Source organism: Gopherus flavomarginatus, chromosome 5 (assembly GCF_025201925.1).
Source record: "Gopherus flavomarginatus isolate rGopFla2 chromosome 5, rGopFla2.mat.asm, whole genome shotgun sequence".
Lineage (NCBI taxonomy): Eukaryota > Metazoa > Chordata > Testudines > Testudinidae > Gopherus > Gopherus flavomarginatus.
The window spans coordinates 139176571-139197780 of record NC_066621.1 but is presented as its reverse complement, the minus strand read 5'-3'; the positions used below and the strand labels follow the sequence as shown (position 1 = coordinate 139197780).

General features: G+C 43.1%; 1 protein-coding gene across 6 annotated transcripts in view; it reads right to left on the bottom strand.

Moving 5' to 3' along the window:
- Window positions 1-17786, bottom strand: part of TRAF3 (TNF receptor associated factor 3) — a 104501-nt gene extending 86715 nt beyond the window's left edge. For 5 of the 6 annotated variants that reach the window (XM_050954169.1, XM_050954175.1, XM_050954176.1 and 2 more), the window contains exons 1-2: window positions 17693-17786; window positions 17164-17228 (exon numbers count right to left, since the gene is read on the bottom strand). The gene's annotated coding sequence lies outside the window, so the exon portion shown is untranslated. The remainder of the gene's footprint in view (window positions 1-17163; window positions 17229-17692) is intronic. The other variant, XM_050954171.1, reaches the window with a different exon arrangement.
- Window positions 17787-21210: the final 3424 nt, after the last annotated feature.

Here is a 21210-nt window from a genome sequence, read left to right as displayed (position 1 = left end):
GGGTCTAGTGAAGACCCGCTAAATCGACTGCCGATCAGTTACCCATCAACACCTGTACTCTACCTGACCGAGAAGAGTAAGGAGAGTCGATGGGAGAGCACCTCCCATCGACGTCACGAAGTGTGGACCCCGCAGTAAGTAGCTCTAAGCTACATCAATTTGAGTTACATTATTCACGTAACTCAAATTGCATAGCTTAGATCGACTTTTCCCTTTAGTGCAGACAAGGTCTATGACTGATGAAGCTTACATACTGTCTGAAAGCACCCAGGGTTATGTTTATTCTTATCTTTGGTGGAAGGGAGTTTGATAGCCGGGGCCAACCACTGAAATGTCTGTCTCCAGCTCAAAGTAAACTTACTCCAGTTACTGAAAACTCCATCATTCCTGAGGATCTTTGTGTGATGGCAGTGGAGTTGCTCTGTAATAATTTGAGTATGATATGTTGACCTGGTTATTGCACTGTTTACAGCATGAACATACTGGTTTAGTAGAATAGCAATAATATAATAGCATATAAGGAAATCAAACAGGAAGGAAATAAAATGTTTTGAGATGAACTAGTTCTGCACAAACACTTGACGGTTGTAAAGAGACAATGTCATTGCAGCAAAAGGCTTGGGAACCAGAAGATCAAAAGGATGATAGCAGTTTAAAAAGAATCTCTCAAGAGGAGGGAGAGCTGTTCAGGAGGGGCCACATTAAAACACAGGCACCCACTAGGGATGTATGAAGGAGTTCGGTCTGCTTAACTTACCATCGGGGCATGGTAAACCTAAGGTGAGACAGACAGGTCAATTCTGTTGTTTTAAGATCTTTTTCTCTAAATGCTTTGTTCAAATAAATAATACTTTGGTTTCAAGAAGGCTATGTACATGGCTGGTCACAGACTCTCAAAGAGAACAATCACAGGTGCCGAATCCAGATGAACTTGGTGTGTAAGCCCAATTGATATACACTAGGTACTGTAGCCTAGGGTCCAGTCTAAGAGGAGAGAATTGCAGAATTCCACTCCAGGATAGGCAAAAGCACTACATCTGACACTTGAAGGGAGTGCACTGGAAGAGACTGCGAAGGAGACAGAAGTGCAGCTTGCCTTGCAACTGTGACTCACAGGTGTTATACCTGGTCTTCATTCTGGAGCAAGGGGCTGCTTTATAGGTAGCCCAGAGCTCAACACATTGAGCTCTGAAGTTCAAGGTCAGTATTCAACAGGTGGCCAGGTAACTGGGGCACCAGGGCAATGTACTTTCCTTGCCATTTTGATCAGAAGACTGAACTGTTGTACCGCTTGGCAAAAGGTTGACAAAACGCCAACTCTAGTGCAATGCAGCGATAAATCCTAGAGGCTACAAATGATATGGCCAAGACTCAGTCTGTTAGGATAGGAAATAGCCCCTGGTGGGAGAAACAGGGTGGGTTTTGCTACTGTTATTATTTGGGTATCTAGCAACAACAGGGAGTCAAGCAGCACTACCTCCTCCCACCACCACCACTACGATCAGTGCTTGCAATGCAAGGGGATGAGATGTTGGCTACTTCTAAGGCTAGGTCTTCACTAGAAGCACTGCAGCAAGGACACTCACTGTAATTAATTCATCTACATGAGGTAGAAGGTTGGAAGAATTCTTCCATCAGCCTACAGATGCATACACTGGGGGTTAGGCTGGCTTACCTACATAGCTTAGGGGTGTGGATTTTTCAACCTCCTGAGCGACAAAGCTGGGTTGATTTAACTGTTTTATATAGACCTGGCCTAAATATTTCCCTCCTCCTACTAGCATCACTTCCATCTTGTGGTTATCCAAGAGTCAACCTCCCTAAGGAATTCAAACTCAGACAGCTGAGGAATGGCAAGTTCACACACAGCTGGGTGTTGTCAGCATATTGTTGGCATTTAATCCCCTCGGGGGTTTACGTAGATGTGAATAGAATGAGAGAGAGAATGAAAGCTCATGAGATATTATAGGCAATATCTGAGAACAACAGGCAACAGCACTTCCACAGTCCTTTGGACACACGTTTTTGAGGAAGGAAAAGAACGATCCCATTATCTTGTTTGGTCTGCTAAGTCTCAGAGGAGAACCTGGAGCATTTCATAATCAAGGATGAGGACGAACAAACAACTGTCCATGTTTGGGAGGTGGTCCTCCACCAGTGCTTCCAGTGTTTCAATTCCATATTCCCACTTTATAGTAGGTTGGGGAGGGTACAGGATACTGGAAGTCAGATGTACATGGCTTTTTGCTAGCATCTCAATTAGTCTACTCAAGAATGGAAAATCAGACATCGGGGACAGTGTAAAAGATTGTTTGCATCAATATCTAATTATCTGCTGGATAACTATGCTTCTAGAAGTAGAAGGTAACTCTCTCTGGAGAATATTGACAAATCGGTAACCCCACTGGTTTTACCTGAGTAATCTCCCTCTCCTTCCTACTGTGGCAGGCACCTCTTTTCTCTCACCAGACTTAGCGTTTCCCCCACCAGCGATGGTGGGCCTGGGGTAATCAACCCCACTCAGGCAGGGTTTAAGAACACACGAATGGCCATACTGGGTCAGACCAAAGGTCCATCCAGCCCAGTATCCTGTCTACCGACAGTGGCCAATGCCAGGTACTCCAGAGGAAGTGAATTTAATGATCAGGTGATCTCTCTCCAGCCAGCCATCCCCCGTCTCTGACAAACAGAGGCTAGGGACATCATTCCTTACCCATCCTGGCTAATAGCCATTAATGGACTTAACCTCCATGAATTTATCTAGTTCTGTTTTAAACCCTGTTATAGTCCTAGCTGTCACAACCTCCTCAGGCAAGGAGTTCCACAGGTTGACTGTGCGTGGTGTGAAGAAGAACTTCCTTTTATTTGTTGTAAACCTGCTGCCCATTAATTTCATTTGGTGGTCTCCAGTTCTTATATTATGGGAACAAGTAAACAACTTTTCCTTATTCACTTTCTCCACATCACTCACGATTTTCTATACCTCTATCGTATCCCCCCTTAGTCACCTCTTTTCCAAGCTTCCAAGTTTGCCTTCCCCCTTCTGTGTTCCCTTGGTTGTATTTTCAAGGTAGGCCTGAGGGTCAACCTAAGGGGTGATCCTCCACCAAACAAAAAGGAAGCAGTCTCATAAACAAAAAAACCAGGGGGTACCTTTTGCTGTCCCCTTCCCTGGGGCAAGGTGTTATCCGGTTGGTTGCCCTGAGGAGTCAGTCCATCCCCTAGCAGGCATTCAGGTTTGCCAGTTTCCCCTATGTTAAAGGGCACAGCATCCCAGCCTGGAACAGCCTATTTCCCTGCTGTCACTAGCCTAGCAGCAGCTTGACTTTCTCTCTCGCTCTCCCTAGAGGAGGTTTTTTAAAGGCCTCAGGCAGCCCTTAATTGGATTCAGGTGTCCCTAAGTGACCTGAGGTAACCCCTTCTCAACTTGTAGGGAAAAGGGCCTTTAATGTTCTAGGACTAATATATCGGCCTTCCAGGACCATCTTGCAGCCGTCGGGCCTGACTTTGTCACACTACTCAATAGCCTAACAAAATGGCTCTCACTCTCAAGAGGTCTGATCATTTTACTTACTGCTTGTGTTGTGCCCATACCAATATGGAGGGAGGGAAAAAAGTCATCCACAGAGATAGTCTCTCAATAATTCTCAGTCTGATTATTCTGCAAGCAACATATCTTTGTGAAATCAAAGATGAAACTAGTTCTGCAGCAAATTTTGGTGAGTTCTACTAACCAATTTGTCACCTGAGAGTTCTGGTTAAATGTAGTAAAACTGCCCCGCTTTATTGCTGGTAAATTCAATAGAATTGAGAAGGGCTGAGAGATTTCCAGCTAAGCAGAAAGTTTTGTCCGCTAAAGCCACTGGTTAAACCGCAGACTCATATCCTTTACAGTCAGAAGGGACTATTGTGATCACTTAGTCTGACCTTCTGTATATTGCAGGACATAGAATCTCATCCACCCACTCCTGTACAATGAACACAGACTTTAGCAGACCAGCCAACTGGTGCAGCCTCTGGATTTGGCTTCCGAGGAGATGTCCTCATTTGGTGCTGAATCCAGGGTTCTATTGGTCATATTCTCAGCTCACTTTCACAAGACCTCTCTCCAAACATGCCACATGGCTACAAACAAGGGGAAAAGGTGTTTTTTTGAAATAGTTAGACAATATGAGTTTAAACAACAACTCTCTTTCACAGCTTCATCCAAATGTATCTAAAGTCATTGAAACCTTTTGTTTACCAAAAAAACGGGGGTTGGTAAGCCATTTACAAATCAGACAAATTCTATAACTATTTCAACGACTATTTCAAGTTACCACAGTGCAATTAACATCTGCACCGTGGTAAAGATCATGGTTCAATCAGGGTTAGTTATCCCACACATAACCTTATCCTTTCTTCCTACACAAACACTTAAAACACCATTTTTCCCCCTCTTCTAAACAGAGCCTCTATGGTTTAGGAATATTCCAGGATACTTCTAGTCAGACACTTCCATCTTGCTGTCTTTGGACACAGAAAGGCGCTAATGCGAAGACTTGGAAAATCAAGGATGTTTAGCAAATGTGTTGCTAATATGTATTAAAATATTTTTGAGCATCACTTAGCAGCTAGCATAGACAAAGAGTGTTTTAAACAGTATTAGGTTTTTACAGTCCACTCTAGGGGACAGTTTAGGTCAGTTATATGTTTTTAAAATGTATTAGACCTAGCCTACACTAGACGTTAAGTGGTATTTAAAAAAAAATGCAAGTTAAAACAAATGAGACAACACCTTTTAAAAAAATATGCCTTTTTTCCCCTAGTCTAAACAGGGGCTCATTAATGGGGTATTAAATATTTAGATAAACTAGATTAAATGCCCTTAGGTAATGGTCAATGAAGGATTTTTCCACAGCAGACTCCTCCAATGTTGCAATACTTCTTCCAAGTTCATGGTAGCACCGTATCCAAGAAACACAGAGAATCCTTATTTAGATAAGAGCTATAGCTAGGGCCCTCCCAAATTCACAGCTAGGAAAAACGCATCACGGATCATGAAATCTGGTCTTCTGTGTGCTTTTACCCTGTACTATACATATTTCACGAGGGAGACCAGTGTTTCACAAATTGGGGGTCCTGACTCAATGACTCAAAACAAGTTGCAGAGAGGTCGCAAGGTTATTTTAGGGAAGGTCGTGGTATTGCCACCCTTACGTCTGCACAGCCTTAAGAGCTGGGCAGCCAGAAAGCGGTGGCTGTTGGGCAGCTGCCCAGCTCTGAAGGCAGCACCCTGCCAGCAGAGGTGCAGAAGTAAGGGTGGCAGTACCACAACCCCATCCCCCACCACACACATACACATGCACACCCTTCTCCTATTTGGGTCAGGACCTCTACAATTACAACACCGTGAAATTTCATATTTAAATAGCTGAAATCATGAAATTCATTATTTTAAAAATCCTATGACCATGAAATTCAGCAAAATGGACCGTGAATTTGGTAGGGCCCTAGGTATAGCTGCTAAGACCTAAGATCACCCATGTGTGGAACAGCTGATTTACTATTTTTCCTAAAAACTCTGACTGTTTAATATCTGGTCTATTCATTTCTTTAAAGATTTTCTCCAAGTGTAACACAAAAATCCTTGCATGTCTGCCAACCTATGAAAACTATTTAATAAATAAAAGTATAGTATGTCATAAAAATGCCATCGTCTATAACCACATACCGATAAAGTCACAGGAAGTGGCCCATTTCCATTTGCTTGTGCAAATATTTCAATCCCAGCAGCACCATCTAATGGAGAGCTCACCAAATTTTTTTCCCTGTATGTGACAATGTATTATTGTAGAGGCACCGGCAAAGGATAACAATTTATATAACTGATGCTGCTAATCTTTCTTTAATAGAAGGCAGGCTATTTCTACGTGTTAGACTGTATTCTACATTTCTCTATGGCTAGTTCATGAACACTACATTCATGGGCGGATTTATTTGCATGAAAGATGAATAATGAAGCTTTAGCTGGAACTGCTTTCTTAAGTTTTAAATGTAGAAAAGTCAAATTCAAAAGAACAGCAAACTTAAGTTGCTTGAAGTGTGCTTATTCCCTGCTCCACAAGCAACCAGAGAGGGGTATTCATATCTCTGACTGAAGTCCAAGTACCTCTAAACTGTAACAAATCCCAGCCAGGAACAGGAGATCCAGAAACCTGGATCTTATCCACGGCAATACAGGTCACTAACCACTGTCTTATTTTCACTTAAAACAGAAAGTTTAACAAAACATACAACTTAAATTTGCGCTCCTGCTACAGTAGGTACCAGGTAAGGTAAATAGCAGCACACAAGCTCTCAAGAACAGCAGGTGCAACATGTGGCAAGATAACTACTGGAAATCACTGTCAGCTATCTTCTTTACATGTTTTTATCTTATACCACAAACAAGCCTGGTTTGAAGCCATATAATTGTGTAACTTATGTACACACATTTTCCACATTGCTTTTCCCACTCATGCTACCTCCCCTGCTCCTTCCTATCATTTCATATCCATTTTTTGTGACAAATTTAAGCCTGATCCTACAGACATTTAAGCACATGCTTAATTTTAATCACGAGTCCTATCCCACTGAACACACGTGAGTGAAGTCACACTCAAGCGTAAGGACTGGCACTTGAGACAGTAAGATCTTTGGAGCAGGAATTGTCCTGCTATTTTGTATAAAGTACCTAGCACAGCGGTAACCAAGCCCGATTAGCACTACTGTAACACAGTATATTTACCTGGTTTGCTCTCCATACAGTTATCCAATATACCTCAGTGTGCTTATAAAAATTAGAGCATATATAGTCCTGCAAATAACTGCAGAATAACCTCAGGCTAATTACATGTATAGTTGTGTGCACATGCACGTGCAGGTACACACACACACACACCTCAGAGTACCTACTCCTCTTCTTCTAATCATTTTAGAGAATCCCCTCAGGGAAACCAGCAAGAACATGCTATGTGTATTTAGAAGAACAAATGAACTTTGGACACTCAATCCTACTAAATGAATTAAAGCCCCAGAAACGACCTTAAACATCCTCATGTGAAATACCGGAAGTGAAATACATAAATTCAATTGTGCTTTTCAAAATGAAAGTGAAGGTTTCATGCATTTGGAAAAAGGAAAAGTCCCGACAGAGGTAGTTTATAGTCCCAGATCCCTGAGACCAAAGAACAGTTGACGTAAATCCCCATGTATGATTTACTGAAGAAGCTGATTGAGAAAATAAAGAGTTTATCACAGAGATTGCCCAGGGCAGTCTTCTACATATGTTCCAAAAGAAAAATTCAAAATACCTCATAATGTGTCCATGTAGCACAGATAAAAGGAACTGCTAAACAGTAACGGCAGGACTGAAGCAACATCTACTAACAAAATTACAGAAAAGGGTCTATTGATATTTCCATTTTAAATCCATTCCTTTGATTAAAAATATCCAGTTTTTCATTAATCACATGGCACGGTGCTGAAGTTTAGCAAAACCAGGTTCTCTACATAGGTGGAGCATGATCCAACTCACACAGAAGCCAATGGAAAGTCAACTGCTAACCTTCACACAAATCACTGTGGATATTCTTTGACTTAGAGAGAGGTGCAAAAAACACTAAATTGTTGAGATATTACTGTAGCAGTAACTCAAGAAACTACTAGAGAGACACATGTGACTTAGCAGATGCCATAGCCTTCACCTAGTTAAGTAGGTGACTACATCTTTACAACCCCAAATTAACATCCACGTGCTGGCAGCTTGAGAAAAAGAGTATTTTGCAATCATGTACTCAAGCTCTTTATTCTTAGGCAGGTGCAAATGTAGCCTTCCAATTCAATGGGTGTGGACACAGGGGGCAGGGGAAGTAATGGGGAAGGAGGTGTCAGAGAGGGCCCAAGCCCATGGAATCACTGCCCTCCCTGCAGGGCTGACGGCGGCCCATGCCCATGGGGTTGCTGTTCTTCCTGTGGGGACATAGGGGTTCTGCCCTGTGTGCATCCAGGGGAACACATCTAGTCCTGCCTCTCCCTGAGCTCCAGCCCCTTTGCAGGTGGAAGCGGCACCCCCAACCCCTCCTGCCTCAGTGCAGACCTGTCAGGGCAAGAGACCAATCAACAGCAGGCACAAAGCCTGATTGTCGCTGCAACCGAGAGCGCCAGACCGCAATATCAATCACTCAAATTTGGCCTAACCACCACCCCATTCACACACATGCACATTTCATGATGGAAGGATGGCCAGGCTAAACTTGAGCAAGTGGCATTGTGACCCTGTTCTCCAGGTTGCTGTGCCACTCAGTTTGACTTGAGTTGGCCTGATTTCTGCGAGTCCAATTCTACCCATGGACCCTGGGTAAAGTCACTCTTGCTCTTGGCATCTACTGAGACTAGTGTTGGCAATCAAAGCCAATTTCAACCAAAGCAGGCATAGTAAGGGCACAATACTCTATTAAAAATGCTGGGCTAAGGATCAAAGAGGAGAAAGAGACGAGAAAGGGTGTGTGAGAGAAAGACAGCAAGTGTACAATATTTAGAGAGCGATGTCCAAGGAGTGAGTAGGGACTGATATTGGATTCAGACTGTAGTTAAATGTTTAATGATCTAGAAGAGACTAGAGCAGAGTATGTTAATTAACTTTGAAAATGATAGTAAATAAGCAGCCACTGTGAATACCAGTGAGGTTAGAGAAAAATGGATTTAGAGGTTAGAAATATCAGCAGGTGGTACATAAATGAGTATAATTCTGGAAAAGCAAGTATATCTGGGGGGAGAATAAACCAATATACAGAAATTAAATGGAAGGGAGATACTTGGAGAGCAGTAAGGCCAAGAGATACCAAAGGGTAATGTTGGATAAGAACAGCTAATTCAATACCCATGTAATTAGAGAGAAAAGAACAACCCACAGTACTGTAGTACACAGTTCTCTTTCTAGACAGCAAAGATGAGACTGACTACTCTTACAACACCACATTTCACATCTTATCTCAAAACCAAAGAGATGTTGACTGATTGGCAGAAATTCAGAGAAAAGGCTGCAAAAATTGCTTTAAAGGGTATAGGAACCAACATGAGAAATTAGATGTACCTCATATTGCTGGGCCAAATTACAATTAAGGAAGATGAGGAATATGCAATGACATTTTTCTGAAAAGCAAGAACAATTACATCAGAGAGAAGTTATTTAGGATGGTCCAAGGGAGATTAATAATAACTGAATGAAATGTAAAAAAACATAGGATTAAAAGCAAGGAAAAAATCCCAACGATGAGGTCTATTAAGCTGCAGAATTTAGTCTAAGAAGCCCCTTCATTAAAGAGAACCTGCCATATGGGAAACTCCTGCAATGGCAGGGGACAGAAGAGATTCTGCAGGACTAAGTTTTTAGAGAGTCACTATTTGGTACAGGGTGCATCCAATTTCTATGACTAAAATATTCATTGTATCATATATAATTGCATTCTTAACTACCCACTTCCTCATGCAAATGATTGCATGTATAAAACCAAAGCTCTTCATGCTGCCAACTTTTTATTTTTGGGGGCGGGGGGAGCAAAATGTTAAAATTGATTTTAGGAAATTTTATTTTGTTATGGATGATGGAAATGTATTATCATTCCAAGTCCAAAACAGAAAACAAGTTGAAAATCACAGTTTGAGAGCCAAAACAGACAGTATTTTGACATATATTATATTATACAAGCAGTTATATATTGTTTATATTGCATTGCATATACACTGTAAAGAACAACAGAAGAACTGCAACAAACAACAGGTTTTCTGCCCCAGAAAACTTACCATTTAAAGGCACCGTCTGGCATAGTACCATAGACAAAGTGAGGCAGGAGGTTACTATAAACTGAATGAATAACAAAGCAGCTCTATGTACATATCTATTTAAGGCCTTTAGATGGCCGCAATATTATCAAAGCACCTTGTACATCTTCAACGTATTTATCCTCACAACACCTCCATGAAGTAGAGGTTCTATTATTCCCATTTTACAGATGGGGAACTGAAGCACAGACACTTAGGCCACGTCAATACTATGGGGACTATAGAGACTGTACAGCACTGTAGCTATGTCGGCATAACCCCGTAATGTGGACACAGCCTGCATTGACAGAAGGGTTTTTCCGTCAATGTAAGAACAGCTCCTCCCTGACCAACGGAAGCTAGGTCAACAGAAGGATTTTTTCTTTATTATTTTTTTTAAATAACCTGGCTGAGTCTACCCTGGGGTTAGGTCAGCATTGCTACAGCTCTCAGGCATGTGGATTTTTCACACCCCCATCGTGCCATAGATACGTGGACCTAAATGTTAAGTGTAGTTTAGGCCTAAATGACTTGCCCAAGATCACACAGAGATCTAACAGAGCAAGAAATCGAATCCTGGTCTCCCAGGTTTTTAGCCTAGCACCCTAATGACTAGATCATTTCTCTCATGATGGATTATCAAAAAGTTCTGCATATGCTAACTAGGAAATCATTGAAGGCATAAAGTGGCAGCATGGAAGAATGTATTTGTATTATGGTAGTGCCCACAATATGTTAGTTAAGACAGAACAAAGCAAAGCAACTATTTTGCTAAATGCCTAAGAACACTGTTGAGAATAACAACGTTAAGTTTTAAACACATCTACTGGTCATGTCCTACTTTTCTTACAGTATTCACTATGCTTTGCTTTTCATATTATTGAAAGTACTATGAAAAGACACACATTCAGTATGATTCCGAATGCTGAACTTGTATGGTTATGACAAGAAGTCTCAGTATTGCCTTCACATGGCAATGAAAAGAACCATAAAGCTTGTATTCACAAGTATTTGGTCTGGAGCACCTGGTGTGCAGATTATACATCAATGGATCCATTCACTTTAGAATTCATACACTATATCACAGGCTCATCAAAGTTTTGTTCGCATTGCACATGGTCTAAAGGATCTGTTATCCCAATACATTATAAAGAAATCTTATATTAACTACAAAAACATTACACTAAAGTTAAAATTCTAACTTAAATAAGAGCTTCATTAATGACTTGGATAAAAGAGTATCTTTTAAAATTAAAATTTAAAAACACTTATAAAATTTGAGGATGACACCAAACTGAAAGAGGTTGCAAGCATTGTGGAGGACAGGATTAGAACTCAAAACCACTTTGACAAACTGGAGAACTAGTCTGACATAAAAAAATGAAATTCAATAAAGACAAATGCCAAGTATTATACTTGGGACAGAAAAAAATCAAATGCACAAACAGAAAATGGCTAGGCACCAGTACTGCTGAAAACGATCTGGGGGTTATAGTGGATCACAAATTGAATATGGTTAATATTCTGAGGTGTACTATCAAGAGTGTTGTATGTAAGATACAGGAGGTAATTGCACTGCTCCATTCAGCACTGTTGAGACCTCAGCTAGACTACTACGTCCAGCTCTGGGCACCCTACTTTAAGATGTGCACAAATTAGAGAGTCCAGAGGAGAGCAACAAAAGTGATAAAAAGTTTAGAAAACCTGACCTATGAAGATAGGTTAAAAAATTGGGCATGTTTAGTCTTGAGAAAAGAAGAAGGGGCAGGGGATGGATAACAGTCTTCAAATTTGTTAAGGGCTGTTATAAAGAGAATGGTGATCAATTTCCTCCAGGTCCACTGAATGCGGGACAAGTAGTAATCTGCAGCAAGAGAGATTTAAGATAGATATTAGGAAAAACTTTTAACCACACCTCTACCTCAATATAACGCTGTTCTTGGGAGCCAAAAAATCTTACCGCATTATAGGTGAAACTGTGTTATATTGAGCTTGCTTTGATCCACCAGAGTGCGCAGCCATCCTCCCCCCGAGCACTGCTTTACCATGTTATATCCAAATTTGTGTTATATTGGGTGGCATTATATCGAGGTAGTGGTGTATAAAGGTAGTTAAGCTCTGGAACAGGTTTCCAAGGGAGGTTGTGCAATCCCTGTCATTGGAGGTTTTTAAGAACAGGTTGGACAAACACCTGTCAGGGATGGATTAGGTTTACTTGGTTCTGGCTTAGTGTAGATGGCTGAACTCAATGACCTCTTGACATCCCTTCCAGCCCAACATTTCTATGATTTTAAGCCTCGTGGTATGGTGCTCTGTAAAAATGAACGTTACAGAATAAAGCATGAAAGATGTCCCAGGGACACAGTATAAGGGAGAAAAGTAATTAGATACTTCCCATATAAAAGTGCTGGTCTCCAGAAACATGTTAAAGGTTTTACTTATCCTTTGCTGCCACTCACTATATTTCTTCCCATATTATTATCTCCTTCCCATTCTTATGCTTCAGAGCACAGGATTCTAGTAAATGTACATTTTTTACTGCACACACCACAGTGTATAACAGCAGGCAAGAGCAACAGCATGGAAATCTAAGGCTTACCATTTTGGGGTGTGAGGAGAGGATTAAGGACCTACTATTGTAGTATATAAATGAAGAGGTACTTGCCCTGCTAACCTAGTTACAAGTCCAACAATAAGCAGCAATTCAACCCAAGTCACAAGTCCAAAGATATTCTACCATCAGTGCTCCTCTCCACATCTGTCCAAGTTGACAGTACAATGGAATGCATTCCCAGAAAAATACAAAGGCATTGAGGAACTTAGAAAAAAAAAATTAAGAGACTCAGTAATGAGATGTCTTTTCTTGCCTTTGTTTTCCCATTTCTATTTTCTTGTCTCCCTCTGTTTTCTGTCTTCTATCTTCCATTTCAGGTTTTTTTCCTCCCTTTTCTTTTCTACTCTTCCTTTTTTACCCCATGTTTCCCCCTCACACACCACCTTCCTGTTTTGTGGGTCCCCTCCTTCATTACCTGTAGTCAATCCCTTTCTGCTGCTCCTTCTCCTCACTTCCTGTCTGCACCTCCCTTTCTAACCCCTTCACTTTCCCTTATTAGTTTTCTCTCTTGGCTTCTCTCTCACCCTCCAACTTTTGTGTTCTCTTGCTCTCTCTCTCTCTCCTCTTGACATCTCCATTCTCCCCCTCTCCCTTCTTGGTCATCTTTATCCATATTCACTGACAAACAGCTTCCGAGTTAAGGATGAGTTTTACAGAACTCAGCATTCCAGAAGAGCATGAGATACCACCAGGCAACCCTAACACTGCATTAACAAGTTTTTTGTCAGTTAATTTCTTAGATTTTTTTTTTTTAAATCAAAATGTTTTTGGTAGGAGACAGTGGTCATTTAGGCAATTGTACTTACGTAGGGTTGCAGCTGAGATGCTACTATAACCAAATAATGATTATACCGACCTACCTTTAACACAGCACTTCATCAGCAGATCTCAAAGCACTGTATACCAAGGAAGGAAGCATCATTATTTCCACTGTACAGATGAGGAAACTGAGGCACAGAAACATGTTAAGTTGCCCATTCATCTCATTCTCACTGGGGTGTTCTCATTCAGTTGAGATGAATACAGCCTGAAACAACAGCTCTAAGACCTGAGAGCTGCTCCATTCATTTCAGGCAGTCACTGGCCGTGGGGTGAGAACATTGACAGTCGGTTCTGAACTCACTCCAGTCACAGTAGTATGTTCTTGGTTCACGCTACCAGAATGCTTGTTCTCAACTCCCTACCCAAAAGGGCAGGGCCTCCCCCAGATCCCAGCCCATACGAGCGAATTGGGAGAGGGGCTCAGCCTTCCAAATCCCAGCTCAGTCCATATGAGCGAGCTGGGAGAGAGGCTCAGCCTTCCAAATCCCAGCTCTCACATGGGAGAGAAAAAGAGAGAAGGGCTCAGAAATCCCTGGGGCAGGACCCACCGAGATCTGAGCTCCCACATGGGGAACAGGGAGAGAGTTTGAGATACCCCTCCAGAGGGTCAGTGCCCCACCTCCCAGATGGCAGAATGCACATGGGATGGAAGAAAGGATAGGCACCCTGCCCCTAATCCTCCCCACTCGCCTGGCACCCACCTTCATGTCATGCCTCAGTGCCCCACCTCTTCCCTCCCACTGTCTAATCCCCACCCTTTCCCCTAGACCCTTTCCCCTATGCTATCACCCATCTCCATTTATGCCCCTCCCCTCACTGCAACCCCCAAACTCCTCTCCCTCAACCCCTCCCAGCATATAATTTATTTTCTTCCTGAAAATAATTTGATCATCTTCTGAATTTTCTGCTGCACTCAGATTACATTTCCCCAAAATAAAAAAGGCTTTGAGAAATGCATGTTGCTGCAGTCTGTCTACGTTACACTTACAGGTTCCTGCCAAGGGTTGGGTTGAAATCTACAATACCTGGGGGCTGCTCAGGTCCTGTTGGTCATGGCAGGCTAGCAACTCCCTTGGACACACATCATCATGAAGCACACCAAATTTCAAAAGCAACATGAGCAAACATGGATTTTAGAATACTTAGAAGAATCAACATTTAAAATAGAAAGGCGTTCTCCACCTTAACTATAGCAGAGATGTTGCTATAGTTCAGAGGTCAAAAAAATGCCAGGAGGTTTCAAACATAAGTACCCAGCTCAAAAAGTATCCATCCCTGGGCATGAAAAAGAATTTCAAACCTTTGGAATTTTTAAAAAGGAGCATCCAGAGGGATATTGACCTCCAAAACTGATGTATAATCAGCCATCTTCAGACATCATAAGATTCAAGACCTTGAATTAAGAAGCTCAACAAAAATCTGAGAAATTCGGCTATTGCATCACATAGAATGTTTGGAACCACAATGTCCTGATATCTCTGCAACGTCTGTTCACAAAAGGGCAAATAAGGACAGTGGATCAGCTTCTCTCATTCCTCTGTTTTATTCACTTAATTCACATTTCCAAAACTTGGGGGGGAGGAGAGGGATGTATTTTCTTTGGTAATTCAACAATAATGTAAGTGAAATAAAGATTTCTGGCTTTTAGTATTTTATCACAATTTTCACATTCATTAGCAGAAGATCAAAAATCCCCTATCTAAAAGGGCACTCCGCTTTCCTCATTTAAACATATCACTACAGACGAAAAGAAAGAAAATATAATGCAGCAGGATTTCAAAGCCATATTGAAAGCCAAAGCAACTATTTCTATCTATGGAATCTCAACAGTCACACTAAAGGATATAATATCAGCAATAGGAATTGAACTAGTAAAATTTTATATATTACTTCAAGATATTAACAATAGTAGAGATGCTTAGACGATTGTTATGAAGATAACCCAAATTGTTGGTCTATTTCACTATCGGTTTGCACTGGAACTCTGTCTTTCAAACCAATATTAACATCAAACTTAAATTCAGGTCTTCAGAAAAGCACAGCGACTGAGACCTTTAACACCCACTTTTAATTCAGATTAACTGCTTTGCTGTTAGATGTATGGTTGCTTTTCTATGTTCTAAATCCAGTGCCAACTGAAGCTTCCAACCAGGTTGCATTTCAGTGACACACCTTACATTTTAAAGTCAGAACAAGACACCATTTGTAACACTGTATTGGTGTCCACTTGTGCTGCTCAAGCTCATGATATGTCAGTGTCTCCATTATCAACCTGTATTATAAGGGGTTTCCCAATCTGACCATAAAAACTCAGATTCAGGCTGAAACGTGGTATATTTTGTCTCAAACTGGGAACCTCTTTCTGTAAACACATTAAATGTGTTATGCACACAGTGTCATTTTTACATTCCAAACTGTAAATAGAACTGTACGTGAATTGCGACGTTTGGACACTTTTAGACTCCTGTAAGTTAAAAATGGCTCATTTTATAAAATAAAATGTATGTCATTCCAAATATACTGTAGTCTGAAAAAAGATCTAATATAATAATTAAAATACAGCTTCTGTGTATAGACAGTAGTATTTTAAATATGGATTTTTACTAAATATGCAACATTATGATACATGTGCCCAGGCTTAGCATTGCTCAAATGCATTCACAGCATACACTGAAAAATAAACACCTTCTTCTGTTGTATGAATGTGAATGAAGATTAGTACACAACAATGCTAAATACATTCTCTAAATAACACACCTATTATACAAAATGCATAGCACTATATTCAGTAAGCTTCTTTTGATTAAAACATACAATATAGACAAGATTCAGATAAATCTTGACAATCTAGAAAAACTACTGACCCGAAGAGATCTCACATTTCAAAGCATATCCTTGACACTACCCACATCTTACTACTATAGAAACACAGGAGATGACACAACATTGTTCAAATAGATGCTGAGCAGCCAGATATAGGAGCCTATAGTCTTCCAAACCATACATGAGCAATAGCGAGGCACAACATGACTGCACACTAGAATGGTAGACATAATTATGATTTTTTTTGCTTTTCTGAAGTTTATTTAGACCCTTGATATTATCTGAAGATAAAAATAAATCACAGAGATGTAAACGTCTTGCCTTTCTATCTTACAAGCCACTGCAGTTCTTTGATTATGAGTCAGTCATAGGTTCATCTGCAGAAGAATGACTCAGTATAAACTTTTAAACAATAGTTATTTTTCTACTACACTATCAAATGAAAAAATTAAAACACTATGCAGTAAATAATGCACACATTTATTAAATATTAAAATGATGTAAAATTAATGCAGTTTTTGTTCATGCTAGGGAGATCATTTTATAAAATATGGTCTTGGTAGATATGCAGTACAAAAAATACGGCTCTTTTTGTGGTAAGTATGGATAGCTATTTCTACTTAAATACTGAGAGAGGATATTCCCCAATAGGGACAGGTGAAACCCACATTAAATTGAATTTATTTTACATCCTTCACTGGAGAACCCCTCCTTGCCCGCAACACACACACATATATATATCCAATATGGTAATGGTTTGCTAAAAGCCAGCTCAACACAGATATAAAAGTTTATTAGAGAATATTTAAATAAAGATACACGGTTAACGAAGCAAAGCGGTCTTTGGGGGTGCAAAGTTAGCAAAATAAGCGTTTGCCACAAGTGAAAAGAACAGCTCAAAACACACAGACACTGCCCCTTTAAAAGCGTATGGCCCGCCCACACTGCCTATGAGAGAGCTTTTCTGCATTCAAACAACACATCAAATGCATGCAAGAACCCTTAAGCACATCGCATAGCAGAGCGACAAGTGGAAGGGGGTTTTTACATGGAACACTTACTGATCGGCTCCTCCAGGCAGGGAGATGTCAGGCGGGTTTTAGCCTTGCAAGTACGTCTCCCCCACCTCAAAAAAATGAAAAAAGCAACAGCCCGGAGTATGTATGTGTCTGGGCAGGGTCTGAGCAGCAGCCCTGAGTACCAATATGAGCGCCTGCAGCAACAGGCGCAGCCTGAGGCTGAATCAATCCCTGGGCAGCAGCCGCCGCCGCCAGATCCTGGGCAACAGGCTGAGTCTGATGTGGCTGTCCCTGGCTGGTGGCTGAAGCCGTGTCCCCGCACATGAGCAAGGCAGCAGCAGCAGTCGCCTAAGCCCGTCCCAGCCCCTGGGCAGCGCCGCCGCCTGGCCCCCAGCAGCCAGATCCAGAGCAGGAGCCGAGCCGCAGCGTGTCCCTAAGTGGGAGCGGGGGCAGCAGCCCAGGTGGCCGCAGCCCTGCCCCTGACTACGAGCCTGCGCCCGAGCCCGGGCAGCCGCCGGGCTCGCTGAAGCCCCTTCCCGTGCGGGCGCGCAGAGCCCCCCGCCGCCCCTACCTGCCAGCGTGTGAGGGGGACCCACTGCAGCCCGGCGGAGGCGGCCGCTGCCCGGCTGGAAAGTCCCTGGTGCTCTGCCCCGGCTCCCCCCGCCCCGCACTTCCTCTCCCGCCCGCCCAGGCTGGAAATCCCCGACGCGGCACGGCGCGGCGCGCTGCTCTGCCTGCCTCCAGCCCTCGCACACCGAGGGGCGGCTCCCTCCAGCCGGGCTCCTCAGCGCGCAGGCGAGAGGGGGCCGGGCCTGGCCTGCCGCCCGCCCCGACTGCACCTGATGCTGCCGCCCCCCTGGGGGAGCTCGCTGGCCGGGGAAGAGGGGGGGTCCGTGCCAGCGGGCTCGGCGTTGGGGGGCAGCCCAGCCCTCAGCCACCCGGCGCCCGGGCGAGACGGGGTGGTGCCCAGCAGTGTGGCCGCTGCCGCGAGCACGGCTCCTCCGCGGACTGCTGGGAGTTGTAACGCGCCGCGGGGCCCCTAGCAGGCTGCTCCAGCCCGCACAAATGCACATGCGCCCCCGCTGGAGAAGTCGAGCGGGAGCAGAGGCTCAGGGAGAAATTGGCTGAAGGAGACCAGAGCAAGACAAGCGGGGCTATGGGGCAAGAGGTTGACCCGCAGCCCTTGCTTTGTCCCTGTCCTTAGATTTTTCCCAGATCTGGATGCTAAATTATGTCTTCCACAGTTTGCTCCCCACCCGCAACTTTATATGTGATTCTATTATATCTTGTAAAGTTCTGTATGGGGTCACATTTTCCCCTCCCCTCAGAAATGATGTTCCCCGGGGAAAAGTGAAAAGAGGGTGAGGGAAAGAGGAGTGTGAAGAGGGAGAAAATCATGCGAGAACTAGAATGGGAATAGGGAGCATAGAAAGGAAGGACATGGATTATCACATATGAAAATACAATCCATTTTTACCTAAAATCACTCCCTCAGCAGCACCTCACCCAAAAGTGAATGATCTTCAGGAGAGCGTGACTAGACCAAACTCCAACAATACCAGTATGCAAATCACTAGGACAGATCATAAAAACAAGTTAGACTGCTGGTTCTCTGCACAAAACTAGCAAATTGTTTCAGTGCAGTAGAAAGTGCAAAACTAAGACCTGCTCTCACCAAATACAGCCAGTAAACAATAAACTAGAGGTAACAGAGTCAAACAGCTGTGCAAACCCAGAAAGAGTGTGCAATCACTGTGACAGAGAACAGATTGAAAGAGAAAGAGATTTTCTACTCCAGTGTCCAAAAGAAAAGGAAGTACAAGAAATGTATTTACTCAATTATCAGAAATGATAAAGAGACTTCACATTAAACAGCAAAGAGGGGGGAAACAGTACATATCTGGGAAAAAGGAAAGAGATGGCAGCAATAATATCACATTATTTAGAACAAACTGCAACTAAATCAGCAGTAGATAATGTTAACTAAACACAAGAAGTTTAACCCCCAATATAAAATGTTAAACCCTGTCTTGGGCAGATGCTTTATGTACTGAATCTACTGGTGACAGACAGAAGATTCTCTTTTACACGTGGACAACTTTTGTATAGTTTGTTGTGTCAGTAAAACATAGCATTGAACTGAGAGGAAGTGAAGGATGGCAGAGAAACAGACAACTGGGGCCCAGTGCAGGATTTTATTGTGGACCCCCTCCCACAGCAGTGCCACCCCTAATCCCAACTCAGTTCCGTGTTGCAGAGGGAACTGAAAAGCAAGCCTCTCCCACACTTACCTTGCAGCAGCAGCTCCAACAGCTCCTGGGTCCCGTGGGGCTGAGCCCAGCACCTACTCTCACCCTGCAATGATGGCTGCAGGGTTCACGTGTCCACGGGGCTAGGCCTGGCACGCTGCTCCATGCATTGCAACATGGTGTGCAATGTCACAGTGCTACTCAGGTTTGGCCCACCAAACCTCATAATATGGTCGGGTGGGCCAGATCTGAGGGGTATTGTGACCTTATATATCAGGTTGCAATGCATGGAACAGGCTGCCAGGCCTAGCCCCACGGGACACAGTAGCCACCCTGAGGGGTGAGTCATGGACACAGAAAAAAGTCACAGATAGATGTTATTCATGACTTTTCACGTAATGACAAACCTGCAGCCTTAATAATGATACAAACTTGCAGACCTCCCAGGGCCTTCTAAGGTACTTTGCCCCCTGGGCACCTGCACTGGCTGTTCTTCTGCCTGTGGAGAGGAGGTTCTGTGGCCTTTGTCTACCCTAGACTTTTCTGAGAACTATCTCACTGTTTCACTACTGACAGTGCAGCCCCTCTAGCAAGAGGAATGGTGGCAGTATTGCTGTAAGCTATCCACCAATGTTTTGACACATTATTTAGACCTGCTGAATATTGATTAGATGGAACATTAAATAGATGTCCTAGCGAACAGGAGTGGCTAACAGGAGGGTTTCACAAGGGAGTTCTCCAGGTGAAAGAAGTGATTACATCATCCTTGGGGTAAGTTTGTTGTCTGTAGTGTGTGTGTTTGTGGTGTGCTTGCTGCTTGCCTGAAACATACCATGTGGTCTGTTTGTTTGCGGGACTGTGTGCTGACAGTGTGTGTGCTGAGCCTAGTGACCTGCTAGGCAAGGATGAGATCTTCTTAACGAGGTTTTGATCCCTAAGCCCTTTAGCACCCATCAACCCTTCACCAGGCTACTCAGGAAGACCAGGGCTTGAAAAAGCCTGCTCCTAAGCGACCAGAGGAGCTAGTGAACAAGAGCAGCTAACAGGGAAGTTTTACAAGAGAGTTTAGAGGGGGAGTGTGAGGAGGGGGGGCTAGATACACTTACAATTCTTTAAACTTAAAGCCAAACACCTATTAAAAAAGCAAAAACAACAAAGGAATGAGCTGCAGGAGTAAAAAGATAATGCAGGCAGAAATCCAACAACAAAGTGGGTGCTATCCAGTTTATTGCACCCATTGCAACATCTATGATTACCTGCCTTATGAGCAGGTGACATACATGTGCATTCGCTGCAAGGAGCTCCTGGCCCTCAAAGACCATGTACAAGTTTTGGAGACTAGAGTGGCTGAAGCTAAGGGAGACAGAGCCGTATATAGATGGTATATAGACGCAGTAGAATGGTCCCACCCCTGGTCTGACAGCCCCTGTGCTCTTGAGGAGAATGAAAGTCTCAGGGAAGGAGAACATCCAACTGGAGCAGAGGGAAACGATCCCATAGTTGGGACCCTCCTTTTAGATGATGTTGTGGTATCCTCTTGCACTGAGGATATCTCTCCGGGGTATGGAACTCCAGTTATTAGAAAGAGACAGGTAATAGTTATGGGGGATTCGATCATTAGAAACATAGATAGCTGGGCTTGCAATGACCAGGAGAACCGCATGGTGACTTGCCTGCCTGGTGCAAAGGTTTCGGATCTCTTGAGGCATCTAGATAGATTTACGTGTAGTGCTGGGGGCAAGCCGGTGGTCGTGATACATGTAGGTACCAATGACATAGGGAAGAATAAGAGAGAGGTCCTGGAGGCCAAATTTAGGCTGCTCGGCAAGAGACTGAAGTC